Raw genomic sequence first — 15,899 nt, forward strand, 5'->3', positions numbered from 1 at the left:
TCTCAACTGCCTCTGTATCTCTTGAAAAGTGGGCTCTCGTTCCCTGCGAGGAGCTTCTGTTCTTTGGGGAAATGTTGGCATCAAAGGTTGAGAATATGAGTGTTGCGTGTTAAACCTTCCCGTGATGGAATTATCGCCATGTCCATTGTGTTCTCCATTTGTTCTAGTTTCTGCCAATTTTTGCAATGTCTCTTCCATGAGTTTTTGTCGTTGTTCCCCTTTGACCATAGCTTCATTGAGCTCAGCTTGGCTCCTGGCTAGCTCCCTCAACAAACTCGTGATTTCAGCATCAAGATCCCCCATTCTATCCACAAAACGATATCTCCTTCTGGTGTATACTTTGAGATCGTTTCCTATCCACTACCCGACAGGTTGGTAGGATAACCAACTTTGATACCACTATAATGTACCCAACCATACGGTACCCAAATTTCCATCACACGTCACATACCACTGTGATGTACCGACGCTCTCTTACGACACAGTACCCGAGGGCAATTACTGAGGGAAGTACCTGAGGGCAAAGTACCCAAGGGAAGTACCTGAGGGCAAATACACGAGGGAAGCACTCGAGGGCAAAGTACTTTCGACACCTTCGACCCTCAATCACAGCACTCAGCACCCTTCGGCTCTGGACGTAAAGTGCCACTTGTACAGAAAAATAGGCCGCACACTTCCAAACACTCCGTACAACAATGTTAAATCCATTGAAGGATCCAATCGTAGATAATTCCTCTGTCGATAAGATTATTGCAAATACGGGAATGAATTATCAACACAAAGTATACACAAACAACATTGAATGGCCAAACGTCGTCTAGGATGGGATGGTCATTGAAACTATCTTTCTCGGATGGGTAATGGGAGCCCCTACCCCTTGTAATTATATTTCCACATGGTAGAGATAGATCCGACAATGAAATACAAAGTGAAATATCAGAAATGATATCTCCAATGGCAAACTAGGGTGGCTGCTAACCACCGAAATTGCGATTACATAATAGGGAGGATCTTACACCTCCGAAACTGCAACAGTGCCAAACTCCAACTGGAATTCGCAGATACAAAGAAAAGATAAAATTCACCATGCCTACAACTATGCCAAACTCGGCCTTATAAATGGGCTCTAGAAAGTTTCCCAAAGTGTTACAAATGGGCCGACACCAAAAAGTTTATAACTAATAAATAAAAAGGGCCTGAAAGATATTATTAAGTACGGGGCCGTACAATAATTTATTTAAATTGAACTATTTAATTATATCGGGGACATTACAACTAACAGGTCTCACTTTGATATAATGAATCTTTCTTTTGCCTAGGCATCTATGTCCTGGCTCCCAAGGCTCTTTACAAGTAAAAAAAGCTTCCTCCTCCTTAGCTCACATTCAGTTTCTTCATCCATTTGATGCCTTTTTGGCCATTCCTTTTGGATGGGTTGTTTGGCTTTGTTCTCTTGTACTGATGCTTTTGACATGTTTTTGTTCTTGGTTGCACTTGAGTTCATATCTTGACCCTTCTTAATTTCTTCTTGAAGAGTACTTGGGTTGAGATCTTTAATCCAACCTCTTAGAGGTTATATTAAGCCATCCATAAACAAGAGAACCAATCTTCTCTTGAAAATGTCGGTTACCAATATAGAAAGTCTTTGGAATTCTATGATACGGTCATTAGTTGATCGTCCTTGCTTTAGTTGTGCTAAGTCTTTGAAGTGGAGCTTGGGATACTTCTTGTCACACCTTTCTATTAGCTTTTTTGTGAATTCCACATATGAAGTGATTTGTCCATGGCCCATAGTGATTATGCCATGGTACCACCTTTCATGGGCTACCCCATCGAGGTGTAGGGCAGCATACTTGATTGCTTCTTCCCCTGACATTGGGTTGAGTTGGAAGTATGCATCCACTTTTTGCACTCAAGCACGTGCTGCAGTTTTTCTTGAACTATCAAAGTATGGTAATTGAGCCTGGCAATCTTTCTCTTTAGATTGAAGTGATTATCTCTATTACCCCTGTTGAATAAATTTCTCATTCTTAAGTCCATGTAGTCCCTAAGGGACATATCAGTTTGCAAACCTCCATCTATTCAATCATGGTTGAATTGATCTTGTAAGTCCACCAACATGGGTTCATTGCCTTCTTGGTGTTTGACTCTTGGTGGGAAAGTGGGTATCATTGGTCTAGAACTTGTTGTAGGCACACATCGGTTTGGAGTCCTATTGTGGATTGAATTGTCTTCATGTCCATCATTGCCCCCATTGTTACCACTTGGGTGGTTTGTAATGTCCCCTTTCTAGCGTGACCATGACTATGGATAGTTTAGCCTATTCCTCGTAGGCTAGAGTAGATGGTTAGGGGGTCTTATTTGGTAGTATTCGGTATGGCTTCACCTCCAGTGATCAATGAGAGTTCAGATTTGACCTTCGTTGGACTTAGTTTGGCTCACTTACTATTTATAGTAAGTGACTATTTCAGGATAGTTGGGGTTTCTATCTATAGCCGGGCACCTAAACAGGCTTCATTTGCAGTGTCAATCCTTTACACCATTGGTTTGATCAAATAATGAGGGATTTACTATTTATAGTAAATTAGTGGTTGATAGAGAGGGACCGTTACTATTTTTAGTAAGGTAGTTGGATGCGCAGCGGATGCAATGGTTAACTCCTTGGTTCAGACGGAATCGAGAAATAATGTATATTTATGGAGTTATGTTATTTTAATTATTAATAAAGTAATATTTTATTAGTAATTAAATAAAAGTGCAATTATAATGAGCAATGGGGCCATGACCCTCATTTAAGTGATTTTTAAAGTGACTAAGGAATAATTAAAATATTTAAATGTTATTATAAAGTTATAATGTAACTTTTAATAGTAAAGTCACTTTAATTTTATAAAGTGCATTAAAGTGAAAATTAAAAGTGGGAATATATCTTTTATCCCACATTAGCCAGGAAAGTGTTTGAGCTCTCACAAGAAAAGAATAAAAGGGACTTAAGAGCTCATTCTTAGGCATCTAGGAATTGATATTTGTTTGATGTGATTATTTGGTGAAGGAGCCAGCTAGGGTTTCTGCCATTCTTGAGATCTTTGGGAACAATCACTCCCATTGATTTGCAATTTTGAGGCTGTGAAATATCAGCTGAATTATTGCTTGACTGTGGGCTTCATACAAGGAAGTGAAGATTAAACCAAGGGTTTGAGGAGTTTGAATGTTTACCAGTGCAAACCAGAATATTAAAGAGTTGATCATTGCATATCAAAAATTGTATGGTCTGCTACAGTGTCGTGAACAGTAAACACTATAGTATATTGCATCTTAGTTGAGTCTACTCAAGGGTTCTTCGAGGGTTTTAATTGCTGCTCATTTCCAGATTAGTTGCTGCTGTCATGACATTGAAATATGGGCAGAATTTATAATTGTTGGAGGTCGTACTATAGCAGCAGCAGCCACACTTGTTGCTTCACAATTTACCTGGTATTTGAGTTGCTACATTACCCACAACATAGGCACTTCATTGGATCAGGTTCTCTTGCATTTAATTTTAGTATTTAATAGACATTAGAAGTTGGTTGTATGCTGCCATTGTACTCAGACCTGGGTATTTTGTTTCATATCATATTTAGTTGTAAGCCAAGAGTCTTGGCCCTTTCATATCTGCATGGTAATTGGGACATCAATAAAAAGGAGTTGCATATGATATATTTGTAGTATTTATTTCAGTTTGCAAGATAACTGTTTGTCTTAATGTCCTTAGCTGAAAGTCAACATTTCATAATAGGAATTGCATGGCAAATGTTCGATAAATTGCTTATGGCCGTAGCTCTCATTTTCATACTCTAGTTTGCATGCCGATTGTATGATGAAATGCCACTTGGCTGTAGGTGATTAGTTTGCATATAGAAGTCATATATGTGCATTGTAAAAGTTCAAGATGAGTCATTCTTGCATTTAGATTATAGTTTAGTCATTGTAGCATTGATTTATAAGTGTTTGGAGCATTTTATCATCATCTTCAAGCCAATATACTAGACTGAAACCACAGACCATTAAGTTAAAAGTTTACACCAGAAGCATTTGACAATATTCTTGGAGTCCTTAATCAACAATTTGAGGGCAGAACCAAGAAGGCTCCCCACATGGTTATTGTTATTATGATTGTTATTGCCATTGGTATTAATCATGGTTTGAGCTAACATGTCAATTAATTGTGCCATTCTTTGTTGAGCAGTTCTTTGTCCAGCCATGAATTGATCCATACGGTCGGTGATATCTCCTCCATCTCCTATGTTTAAGCTTCTTTGTTCATTTGATGAAGATTTTGGGATGTTGTTCAATGTTGATTCTTGGTGGATACCCAAAATTCTTGAGGTTGTCTCACCCTCTGAGCTTGTGCAGGTTGCTACCGTCTTCTTGTCTCCCTATTCTAATATCTTCTCTCTTTCTCATAAATTTCTCCACGGGTTGGCAAGTTTTACCAACCCTGATACCACTTGTAATGTCCCCTTGTGTTCTTTCCCCAACTTCGTCATATAGTTATAATTATGATTTGTAAATTGTCTTGAACACGCTTCAATTTGTATGAATATGAGATACTTATCAACAAACTATTTTAAGTTCTGATTATAAGATTCCAAGAACAATTGGTTATTGATTCAACTGTATTTGTCATATAGTTATACTTATGATTTGTAAATTGTCTTGAACACGCTTCAATTTGTATGAATATGAGATACTTATCAACAAACTATTGTAAGTTCTGATTATAAGATTCCAAGAACAATTGGTTATTGATTCAACTGTAATATATAAGAATTCACTATGTTATGTTCACAAGAATGTGTCTTTGATCCTTTAATCTCGAGATTGTAGTGCCTGAACTATTTCCCTTATATCATATGATGGGAGGATGAAAGGTTATGCTTTAATCTATTCACTGTGTCTGATCTCCATCCTTATGTTCACGTGAGAAGGTGGATGCTGTTTGTGCTTATTTAATACTTGAATCCCGTGCATCTATAGCCTTGCAAGAGGGTGGATACACCACCGTCCCTTGGCTTCCTTAGCAATCTTCTATGAATCAAATAAAATAATCAAAATCTGATGCCTTGGAAGATCATATGGTCATCTATTAATAGTACTTTCGGCAGTCATGATGTGAGGAGCTGTATCTCCTCAATTGTGTCTCACCGACTTAACTAATCCAGCTTCTGATCGGGCTAGATCTCTTTTTTAATGATCAATATTGTTAACTTAAGTAATCACTCCTTTGATCGATCTGATTTACCCTTTCTTAAGATGGCGATACCTTTAATTCCTTGGGCACCAATAATGTGAGGTAATCTCTTGTTCGAAGGAAATTTGATCTGAAATACTCCTTTGATAGTGAATACTTGTCCAATTACTGGATTTGTCCCTTATAGATAGCGATGGCATTTGTTTTGAATGATATCAGTGATAATCTATTAATTGCCGTTAATTCTAAACAAACTGTTGCATTTTTCTTCTTAGTAAATTTGATGTCATAAACATATGAGTTGTTATTTTATTCTCAATATGGCTGTTGGCAAATGAGTCATTGTTGTTCTTTTAATGAATTTGACAATATAAAGATTTATCATCAAAGTATAATCTCTGATCAATGGCCCATGATGAAGTCAGCCATCCTATAAAAGATACTTGCCTCTGATAAAACTCATCATTGTGATTAATTCCATCTAATGTTGTATGTCTTCTTACTTCTATGCATCATGGAATACATACCACTGTATACAAATGCTTATCAATTGCATATATGCTCTTTGACATTATGGAATTGGTCCATTTTATTTATTTACTTGCCTAACATTGTGTTTGATAAGAATCGAGCAAGGTTCCCTATGAAGCCGGCTCAATGATCGATGGCCTGGATTAATCTTCTCTTAATATTATTGCTTTCTATCCTTGTGATTTCCTTGACATAGATGTCATTTGTCATTAAAGACAGTTTCCCAACAAACTTGGTCATATGCTTGCCAATAATCATACTCGGTCTCATATGCTATCAACTTCATTTATAAAGATAATACAGGGAGCTTTCTCCAATAGAACTTGTTTGCTACAAATTAAAATTACTTAAAACATCCCGTGTGTTACTATTCTAGCTAAGTCTAATTATTGTTTTTGCCTTTGACTATCATGGAGGTGTCCTAAGCCTGCCACGCTTGGACCAAAAAAAATTCTTTTGCTTGATCAGTTTCAGGGATTAGATGGAGATCTTACGTTGGTGGCAAAAAACGTATCCTTGAAGAAATTGTGAAAATTCATGCCCTTCTTTTAATAATTGTTGATATGTTTTTTATGACACCTCAAACATAGAATAAAATACAAGTATTCTATCCTCTCTGGAACAAGGAAACCTCAAATGCTAAACAATGTGATCAAATAAGGCAACCCCAATGTTTCTTTAGTCAGGTCTTGACATGCGATTGGATAGTCTTAGTGAAATAATGTGATATGCTAGTATCACAAAGGGACTTACGCTTTGCTAGAACTTGGAAACTAAATTAATTCCTCAAACAAAGAAAGATCAAAAGGGATAAAGGGATAGGAAATCTAATATGAGACCTAACAATGCAAGAAAAGATTGCTGACTTGATGAAACCAAACCAAGCTTTGCTTTTCCATGAAGAAACAACTACACAAAGATAGTGCAATCTCTAAAGGTTATGCAAATGATTTTCAAATCACTTATGCACATCAACACCATGAACAATGAGCATAGAGTAATTGAAGTTAAGCTTTCAATTTGAGTTTAGACTAACCATGCACTGCAATTTGCAATCAACAAATTCCAAATGGTATAAACATATAGGCTTCCCCTATAATATTCCTATTATCAATAAAGCTTGCACCCTCACAAAAGCTGTTAACTTCAGTAACCTATTGAAACATGGGAACACTTCCAGGTTGTGGGTGACCTAGAACTGAAGTGGACCTCTAGAGCAAGTTGGTTCTTTCTAACTGGCATTCACCTAAACCTAATGATTTTGCTGAGAAAAGAGAAGGAGAACATAAAAATGAAACTACTATCTAACAGGTGATACACCAAAATGAATATCTGAAAATTTAGACAAACTTATTAACACACAAAATAACCAGTAATAAAAGGAACTCTTGCACAACTCAAAAAACTCATAACCTCTGCATTAACACTCCATAAGAAGTCTGAAAAATAAGAATCTCAGTAGGAAAAAAGATGTTTCCTCACAACCTAAGGTTACTCTTATAACTGGCACAACCTATGACCTCCGAATAATTAGAAACTCCTGCATAAGGGTGCTGACAGCAACACAATCACAAGGATAAAAGACATCACTTGAAACTGCATTAGCACTAAGCACACAAAAACAAGAAATCTGAGAAGGCAAAATATGTATTACTGTCAAAAAGGTGTTACAAATCTTATCAAAACTCTCTGAAATTGGTTACAAACTCCTTCCTTTCTGCATAGAGAACTCTAAAAATTACAGTCTGCAAGAAGCAAAGGTCTGAACCATCTTCGACCGGGATCAGCTCAAGTCCCGTAAGGAAGGTAGTTGCGAAGGAGGCGTTTGTGATAAGATCAACATTGGCACTAAAGAAAATTAGAAGAATGTGTGATTGGGAAGGTGTGCACATCTCAAGAAAGGGATGGAATCCTCAAGAATATGAAGGAATTCCCAGATCTTATTGCTTGGGGGTATGAAGACCTCAAAACTTATGATACTTCAATAATAACGCATACTATACCACTAAGGCTAGACTCAAAACCTTTTAGGCAAAGGCAGCGACCAGTAAACACCCTCCTAGAGCCTTTGATCTATCAAGAAGTTAAAAAGTTGTTGGTTGCTTGTATTATTTTTCCAGTTCGACATTCTACCTGTGTAGCCAACCTAGTTCCAGTAAGGAAAAAGAGCGGTGAAATCCGATTGTGTGTAGACTTCCGCAATTTGAACAAAGCATCAGAAAAAGACATCTACCCACTGCCTTCTCTAGATGAGGTCTTGCAGATGGTCAATGGATCCCAGATGATGTCTTTTCTGGACGGATATTCCGGGTACAACCAGGTGATGGTTGAGTACGAAGATCAGCTGAAAACCGCATTTACCACCAAGTGGGGAGTGTTTGCTTACAGAAGAATGCCTTTTGGCCTGATTAACGTAGAGGCAACATTCCAGCGTTCCATGGACATCACCTTAAAGGACTTGGCAGGCAGGTGCATTATCATTTATATGGATGACTTGACAGTGTTCTCCAAGAAAAGGGAGGACCATGTGCATGATCTGCGGAAAATTTTTCAGCGTTGCCGACAGTTTGGGATATCTTTAAATCCCAAAAAGTGTATGTTTGGAGTGACCGAAGGTAAGCTTCTCGGTCACGTTATCTCAGAAAAGGGAATCTCAATTGATCTTGATAGAATCAAAGCCATACTACAATTTAATCTCCCTGCAAGCAAAAAGGAACTGAAATCATACTTCGGGAAGATAAATTTTGTCAGAAAATTTATAACCAGATTTGCAGAAATAGTTCACCCGCTCAGCGATATGCTCAAGAAAGATGCCAAGATAGAATGGACCCCAGTAACCAGAAAAGCATTCGAAGAGATCAAACAAGCTAATGTCCAAGCACCAATTTTGGTAAGCCCAGACTATCTAAGGCCATTCTACATTTACTCTTTTGCTTTTGAACACACCTGTGCAGCAATTCTAACTCAGCGAAAGGAGGAAGAAGGGGAACACCCAATAGCATTCATGAGTACTCTACTGAAAGATGCTGAGCTGAGGTACCTAAATATTGAGAAGCAGGCTTACGCATTGGTTAAAGCCATTAAGAAATTCTGGCATTATATACTAAGAAGTAAGATACATGCCATAATGTCGGATGTTGCTATAAAAACATTACTGATGCAGAATGAGCTGGGCGAAAGGAGGGGTAAGTGGGTGACCATCATCCAAGAGTATGATATTGAAATCCAACCCATGAAGCTAGTAAGGGGCCAGGCTCTGACGCAGACCATCGCGTCAGAATGCTCAGGAATTGTACACTAGCAGTACCTCCTCGAACAAGTCTCGTGAGACGAATGGTATGATGACATAACCTTCTATCTCCTCGATCAAAAATGCCCATCACACCTCAATCCAATTCAGAAAAGGGCTTTGAGGATGAAGATCAATCGTTTTATGCTGCAAGGAGTTGTCTTGTATCGGAGAAACCACAAGGGGATTTACTTGAGATGTGTAAATAGAGAAGCAGGTCAGATCATAGAGCAGTTCCACGCTAAGTATGGAACAGGTCATGGGTCAAGCTTGGCCACAACCCATCAAATCCTAAGGGCAGGCTATTATTAGCCCACCCTATTCAGAGACACCCACGAACACGTGAAGACCTATCATATTTGTCAGGTAGCTGCGACCAAGGAGCGAACCCAGCAATGTCATTGCGGCCAGTAATAGATGTGAAACCATTCGCCCAGTGGGCTGTCGATTTTATCGGTATGACCAACCCACCCTCTTTTGCGTAGCACAAGTACATTCTGATCGCTTTTGATTAGTGTACGAGGTGGTCCGAAGCTCAATCTTTAAAGCAATGCAATGTTGATACCGTTATCAAATTTCTAGAAGAGAACATTATTACATGCTTTGGTTGTCCTCATTCTTTAGTCCGTGATAACGGTTCTGCATTTGCATCATTAAAATTTTCTAACTGGGCTTTTGATTATGGGATAACTTTAAAGTTTTCATCCAACTACTATCCCTAAGGTAACGGTTTGGCTGAGTCCACCAACAAGAACCTGCTGCAAGTGATCAAGAAACTTCTTGACAAAAACCCAAAAGATTGGCATACCCAACTCCGATTCACCCTTTGGGCGGACCGCACTAGATGTAAGTCCTCCATTGTAACTTCACCATACCATTTGGTATATGGCCTTGATCCTATTTTTCCTATACAATTGAGGATTCCAACCCTGCAATTCATGCAAGAGTATCCGAGGATTGATAACACTGTAGAGGCCAGGTTGTCCCAGGCTCCCAGCTACTGTATTTGGAATAGAAAAGAGACAACGCCATTGATAACTTTGCCAAGCACCAGGAGGTGGTCAAGTGTTGGTTTGACAGAAGGGCAAAGGTAAAAGCCTTCCATATCTCTGACCTGGTTCTTTGTTGGGACAAAGCACATGAGCGAAAAGGAGAGCACGACAAATTTGATAATCTATGGCTCGGTCCTTTCCAAGTTTCTGAGATTCTGGGAAAAAATGCATTCCGATTGAGGACCCTAACAGGTGAGGACGTTCCCTTGCCTGTGAACAGTAAATTCCTTAAGCATTACTTCCAGCCTTAGGTTTCTTTTGAAACCTTTTGTATGTAAGTAGAGTAGTCTTTCCGCTTTCCTGTTTTAGTTTAGTTTGTTTCCTGTTTTGATTTGGGGACCCCTATCAATTTTGAAAGGAAGTTTGTGTTTTTTGTGCGAAATAACAAGAAACTGAAACTCAATCACTCTACCACATATTTCAGCGGGAGGACATTACATTAAGCTATCACTCTACTGCATATTTCAGTGGGAGGACAATTGCATAAAACTTATCAATCGACCACTTATTCAGTGGGTGGACTGAGTACATAAACTGAATTACAAAGCAAGAAGGCGGCTAAGCCAGCCTCTTCCACTTATGCAGTGGGAATTACAAATAAGAACAACAAGAATGATTGATCACTACTACTGAAACAATCTTACAAAATAGAGATATGAGATAAGATAAGAAGCTTAATGCTGATCTCAAACAATCCACTATCAAAATCACACCACACTTGAATGCTACTACTGTTCTAATTCTGCAAGCTAGAAAACACACTATCCAGCCACTATCGGAAACACCAAAACACTCATAACTTTCTCAAAACTAACCGGAATCACACCAAATAAAATGTAAATGACTAATATAACACAGGAAACCAATCCAATACCTCAATCTTTAGCATACTCCGCTACAATCATCTCCCTCCAATCAGCTGATATCTCTACCAAAGAGCATATGTGTGGTCTTCATGAGAGTGCATTTGCCACTACATTCTTTTTACTCGATGTCAAAATCATACACCTGTAGTTTGGTGATCCACTTCTGTTGCCTATTGTTAAGATCTCTCTGGTTCATAAAATATTTTATACTGTTATGTTCCATTTTAATCACAAATTTACCTCCAACCAGATAAGACCTGAACTTGGCCAATGCATGCATTATGGCCAACATCTCCCTATCATATATAGAATAGCTCTTCTCTACTCCCCTTAGCTTCCTGATCTCAAAAGTGATGGGATTCTTTTCGTGCATCAAGATTGCACCCACCCCATCTCGAGATGCATCACACTAAAGCTCGAATGGTTTGGAGAAGTCTGGAAGTGCTAACGTTGGACAAGATGTCATCAACTGTTTGAAGTGCTCGAAACGCTTCTAAGCTGCGTAGGTCCATATAAAGGCTCGCTTCCCTGTCAAATCCGTAAGTGGAGCTGCTATCTGTGAAAACCCCTTCACAAACCTCCTGTAGAATCCACATAGACCAAAGAACCCCTTGAGCTGGGTGAGATTAGTAGGAGTAGGCCACTCAACTATAACTCTGATTTATCTAGGTCTACCCTCACTCCATCAGCGCTAATGATGTGCCCAAGGTACAACAACTCTATCATGCCAAATTGGCATTTAGATTCTTTGGCATAAAGGGGCTTACTCTCAAGAATGCCCAATACCTCCTCCAAGTGTTGCAAATGCTCCTCCCATGTCCTACTATATATCAAGATGTCATCAAAAAATATAAGCACAAACTTCCTCAACTCTCTCCGAAAGACCTGGTTCATGCAGCTCTAGAAAGTAGCCGGTGCATTGGTCAGCCCAAATGGCATAACCAGGAACTCAAAATGCCCAAAGTGACATCTGAATGTTGTTCTTTTGATATCCTCTACTCTCATCCTGATTTGATGATACCCGGATCTCAAATCTATCTTCGAGAAATAACAAGCTTCGTGCAACTCATCAATCAACTCATGAGAATTTCGTCAAATAGTTTGCTTGCAATCTAAATGCTTAGGTTTTTTATTGGTTCTCAGAACTCTAATGTAAATGTGTTTGATGTGGCGTATGTTGTTGTTGCTAAGTAATTCAAATAGGAAACAACACATAACAAATGCTAACACAATAATATAGAGATGGTACTTATGCAAGATGATAGAAGCAGAGTCTGATAGCAATACACACTTTCAGATTTTATCAATCTGTTTAACATAACAAACTGGTTACAAACATTGCAGACCTAGTATCTTTTCCAAAAGTGATGCACAATGGATTGGTGCCCTCATTCATGCTCCAGACGTGACACTTCAAATTATATCCATCTATGGCTAGATGAATGCTTGTTTGGCACTTCTGTATGGTCTCTTGACTGATAGGAGCTGTCCCTAATAATCCTCAGACCTGTATGGTCCTTTAGCAGGTCTCTAACCTTGTTACAACACCTTTGATGCCAGCTTCAGATATGTATGGCATGAATACAATAGTTGTAACATGTATGACACACTTGGCAACTTCTAGACTTCTGTATGGTACTGTTTTAGACTTATACGGCCAGCAAATCTCAGTTTATAGACCCTTAGCACTCCCGGCCAACATATAGAAATGGATATCAGTCATTACTAGTTCGAAGAGCCTCTTCAAGACCTCAAATCTAACTCTTCCAGCTCTAAGATCTCATGAAATGAAGTACTAACTGTATTAGATAAACAAAAATTTACCTTAGTGCTCAAGCAATCCCATAAATTCTCCTAATTGCATCTCTCAACAACAAAGAGAATGTTATCGAGAAGGGTTTTCGTCCTCCAAGCCCAAAACTACGAGTTCTCCGAACATTTTCATAAGCTTCATATATTTTCCCCCAGCCTACTGAAAGAGAACTCTTCATTCTCTTTTATAACCCTTTCTAAGAGCTCATTCATCCTCTTATCAATGTGGGATAAACAAAATCACCCTTTTTGCCCTTTCCTATAATTTCGGGGTTTTTGTTTTTTCGCCCCTATTTTCTTGCAATTGCTTTTTTGGCCCCTATTTTATCGCGATTGCTTTTTTCTTTAATATTTCCCATGCCATGTATCATGATTTTCCCTCAACTTAAGTCCCCAAACACTCTTTTATGTCTTCAATGTATTATAGAATAAAGGGGAACTCTTTTATTTAAATATTTCCCACAACTATAGACTATGCATTAATAAAGTTAAATAATTAAATTTAACTTTATAAAATAACTTTATTAATGCATAATAAATCATATCAATGATAAATAAATCTTCTTGTTGATTTTAAACAATTACCATCGACATGTCACTCCCACTGGATGCCCAGCCATGTCCAGAACGACTTACTATAAATAGTAAGTGTGCCCAAAACTACCTCAAAACCCCTCAAAATTGCTTGCAACTGAAAGTGTCTAGGCCAAATGGCCTCTAAGTCCCTTAAATATCCTGGTTAGCCTATGAGACCATGGGAAATAGGCTAATGACAATATCATGCTATGAATGGGACATTACATAAAAGTTGCCTCATCTATAAAGACTTTGGCCCACATCCTTTTGCACGTGACAGCTAGTTTTAGAAAAAATTTCTACCAACCCTAAATTATGACTTTTGAAACCACACAAGCCTTCAAGCTGCATGCTAATTTTACAATTTTTTCACTTAAAGGTGAAATTATGTATATAGACATTTTTTTGTTTATGAAAAAGTTTTAAGAGAATAATTTTTCTATTTTTTTTGGGAAGCCCTTGGGTCCGCCTAGGGAGGACCCTAGGAGAACCCAATGAGGAACTAGCCAAGGACCAAGGCCAAAATTCGTCACATGGGGATGTTAGAGGAACTAAACAACAAAGTGGTCACCCTTGTCGAGGCCCATGCCCTCTAGACTTGGACTCGACTGAGTCTAGTTGAGTTTTGGGAGACTCGCCGAGTCCCGTGGGTCAAACTTTGTCGCGCAGGCATAAAGTGGCAGTGGCGATGGCAGAGGAGGAGGCTAGAGCAGGAGGAGACCCACTGGAGGACCTCGAGGATGATGTGGATGAGAATATGGATGTCACTGAGCATGAGCCTGAGCCTCAGACACAGGCAGAGATCATGTCTACAGAACGTTCCAGGACCTATCTTAGGCGCACACGTAGGACAGTTGCGGGGTCAACTGATTTTGGCTCATCTGAGCCTTAGACTTCTAGGCTCTAGCTTTTATGTTGAACTTGATATATGTTTTGAACTTTTGATGACATGGATTTCATATTCCATGAATTTTGTAGACATTTGACACTATCTATATTTCTAATGTGTTATTTAGTTTAGCTTATTTCCTTCAGCACAAGCCTAAAATTTACATTTATACTTATGTGATCAATGTAAACTTGTGTATGTGCTTCTATTTGATGAGATTTTTTTTTTTTTGGTTCAGTAATAGGCCGAAGCTGATAAGATGTACATACCCTACCCCCTATGGGATTTGAACTTGTGACCTCTCTTTCAAGAGAACAAGTTCTCCACCACTAGGCCAACTCAAGCTGTACCTATTTGATGAGATTATTGTGTCTTTAATGTTTATTTATTTAAAAATGCATGAAAGAAGTTTAAAATCGTTAAAAATCTTTGAATTTCTTGGGTTTTTCAATTTGCCAAGTCTCAACACCGAGTCTGAGTCCGAGTCAAAAATCAGCTTGCCGAGTCCGAGGCGAGTCCGAGGCTTGTAACTATGGGTTTAACAATGTTGTAGGCTTGCTATTGCAATATTTGTTGATTTGAGTCTTAACAACTTTGTATGTGAATCTCAAACATTTAACTCATTGTATCTTGTGTCTTTGTTTAATACGATTCCAATTTTTTTGTGTAGTATTTCTGTTTAGCTAAAAAATCGAAGCATCTATTAGTTGGTGTATGTGTTAACTAACAACTGAAAAGATATAAAAATCTCTCCAATTGCATAGAAGTGCTCATAAGCCTTGTGCCTTTTCCTGAGAACAGAAAGGGAGGTGTTTCTTAGGTTTGTTTTTATTGCATACTGAAAGCCAATAGTTTAGAGTTTATGGTTCAGTTTTTGTTACAAGGGACCTTTTTCTTCTAATTCAAATAAATGTTTTACTTTACCATTCTAGTTTGTTGCCCAAAAGGGACAAATTAAAACAATAGAAATATTATACTATTTAAATAAAATAAATAATGATTTCATAATATTAGTAGGTGCGTACAATACTTGTACAATTGAATTGTTATTAGTGCATTTTAGTTTTTCTTGCATTGTAAATTTCAATTAATGTCAAATGATGAGATTGAGAATTTACATGTGAAATTCTATGTATATATTGTTTTTAATTTTGTAATGACATAATGATTGCTCTTTGTTGTTCACATGATTTTTATTACGTTCAAACTTGAAAAAATGTTATTAAAATTATTGACATCTCAAAGATGCTTCCTTGTGATCTGACATCTGATAAATTTCATTTGATTGTGTGATGGAAGTGGGGTATATACAGACTGAAATATGGATCCAGTTTAATTTTTTTATTCCATGTCATAGTTTGCTTCCTTGTGATCTGACATCTGATAAATTTCATTTGATTGTGTGATGGAAGTGGGGTATATACAGACTGAAATATGGATCCAGTTTTAGCTTTTTATTCCATGTCATAGTTTTGTATTTTACAGTTGCATTTAGGGAGAATTATAATTATGAGTTGGTCTTTCTCTGTGATAAAAGTTTTGACCCCAACAATTGCTAGCCACAATTCAATTTTAAAAAGGAGAACTAATGCTTAGTTATATGTGATCTTCTAACTGTAAATCTCAAATTAAAAACTCTATTAAGCTATAT

At 37.9% G+C, this 15,899-nt stretch overlaps 1 protein-coding gene across 6 annotated transcripts in view; it reads left to right on the top strand.

Annotated features, from left to right (window-relative positions):
- LOC131079980 (glucose-1-phosphate adenylyltransferase large subunit 3, chloroplastic/amyloplastic) overlaps window positions 1–15,899 on the top strand; it is a 225,750-nt gene that overhangs the window by 148,302 nt on the left and 61,549 nt on the right. The gene's annotated exons all lie outside the window — the stretch shown is intronic.

Source organism: Cryptomeria japonica, chromosome 10 (assembly GCF_030272615.1).
Source record: "Cryptomeria japonica chromosome 10, Sugi_1.0, whole genome shotgun sequence".
Taxonomy (NCBI): domain Eukaryota; kingdom Viridiplantae; phylum Streptophyta; class Pinopsida; order Cupressales; family Cupressaceae; genus Cryptomeria; species Cryptomeria japonica.